The sequence below is a fragment of the Bison bison genome, unplaced genomic scaffold, assembly GCF_000754665.1.
Source record: "Bison bison bison isolate TAMUID 2011002044 unplaced genomic scaffold, Bison_UMD1.0 scf7180017863581, whole genome shotgun sequence".
NCBI classification, from domain to species: domain Eukaryota; kingdom Metazoa; phylum Chordata; class Mammalia; order Artiodactyla; family Bovidae; genus Bison; species Bison bison.
The window spans coordinates 9623-11950 of NW_011494153.1; positions in this window are offsets into that span (position 1 = coordinate 9623).

Below are 2328 nucleotides of genomic sequence, written 5' to 3' on the forward strand. Positions count from 1 at the left end.
TATTTATCAAAAACAAATTTCAGTGTCTATTTTATTTCAATGCTTATTATATATATGCATAAACATATGGACATATATACATACCTGTGATTTTTATAGCATTTTTATTTCTTTTAGTAACATCTGTGAAAGTAATCTGAAAATATATAATATCATATTCAAGCATAAAATGTACTTTTACAAGCCTGACAGAAAGAAAGTTGGTTGTAATTTTGGTATTCATGGAAACACAACTCTTATATTGTAAATCCACAGTATTCTTTATTTCCAAAGTGTGACATGTAAAGCTTTTGCTACTCTTGGTCTTAATAATTTAAAGCAACACCAATTGCACTAAAATAAGAAATGGAGGATCAGCTAATAAGCTGTGACATGATTTAAATGATGCCCAATTTTGAAACTTCACCTGTGGTTCAACAAACTGAGCAGGAGAATTTATTTTAGTACCTAAAGAGGGAACAGTTTGATACATTAACTGCTGCATATCAAGCCTTTGTCTATTTTCCTCAAAAGTGCTCTTAATCCAACATTTTCTTGCTTACATTTTGGCATTGCCTGAAATCAGTATTTCCTCCCAAATTTCTTGATGTGTTTATATTATTTTGGTGTTTTCTATTTCCCATAAAACTTTTGTGCATACTTTCAGCATGATTTTCTTTCTGACATACCTCTTTTTTAATATATATATCTTAAAAAATAAAGCTTTAGTTTAAACGATTGATCCTATTTGCAAACAAATATGTTTATTTTGTCTATCACATTATTTTTCTTGCTTTCTTGAGATTTCATTTTCTCCACTTTATTATGTATTTTTTGGGCATGTACAATTTCTGGTGATTTATTAGATACATATTGGAGAAGGAAATGGCAACCCACTCCAGTACTCTTGTCTGGAAAATCCCATGGACAGAGAAGCCTGATAGACTACAGTCCATGGGATCACAAAGAGTCGGACACGACTGATCGACCTTACTCACATTAGATACATATTATATTTTGTTTCTTCTGGTGGTTGCTTTATGTCTTCCAAATAATAATGTTTCGACTACAGCATTTAGTTTAACAATGTTTAAACTCAAGTATAAAAGTATAATTCATAATCTGTTAATTCATTAAAAATATTTATTGACATCTAATATGTACTAAGTGCCTTGCTATACAATGCAAGTATGAAGTAAAATCTTAGTATTAAGGATTTTATTATATTGTGTATGATTCAAGAATATAATAAGATTTTATAATATCATGATATTAAGCTAGTGGAAAAAATGATTTCATCTACAAATTTATTCTGTGACTATAAGCCAAGTATTTTGGTATTATATCATATTAAGAAGCTTTAGAGATTGGCACTCTAACCTGTCCAAGAGTTGAATTTTCGTGAAAAATGTAATATAGAGGTTATTTTGGAAAGGATGGGGGAGTGGAAAAAAGGAGAGAAGACTGTAAATTCACAAAGCTAAAAATGTCAGTATGATTTGAATAGGAAAAAGCAAAAGCAAAAAAGAGAAAATATTGCTCTACCTGTTTGGTCTGCCAGAAATATAGGCTTGCTTCAGGTCTGAGATGAATTGTCCATTTCTCCTAGAAAGTTTTCTTGATGTAACTCTAAGTTCACTTAGTTTTCATTTCTATGTGTTCTTATATTAGTGTAAGGTTTTCATGTTTGAGTAAACTCCAGGAGTTGGCAATGGACAGGGAGGCCTGGTGTGCTGCAGTCCTCGGGGTTGCAAAGATTCGGACACAACTGAGAGACTGAACTGAACTGAAGGTTTTCACAATGGAATAGGAAGAGTAATTTAAAGAGTGCTTTAAGAAACATGATTATCCTATATTGCTTTACTATTTCCAAAAACTTTCCTTTTGCAGTGGTTTCACCTGTCATCCTCGGTATAAATACATGAAGATACAACCAAAATGTAGGTAGAAAAACTGACTAAGGAACAATCTGATAGCTCTAATACATCTACCATTTTAAACAATGGTACTTTTATTTTATGGTGACTGGAAGTTTATTCGGGGAAGAAAGTTTAACAGGTAATATAAATGCATATATTTCAGGTGTGACAAAGGTCAAGAATGAAGCATCATTAAATATGGGAAGGTTGAATCTCATATTCACATTGAAGTGTGAGAGCCTCAGTCTTTCCACTGTGTCACTCCAAGATCACTGGCAGCCTGTTATGTAACCCTCCAGGATGTAGATTACTGGATTTTTTTTTCAGCAAAACATGAAAGCTCCTCAGGAAAAAAGCTATGAACCTGCTAACTGTCTCCAACGAAGCAGAGGTTCCAACCTGAGGACTCAAAATAAATGCTACCAGTTGA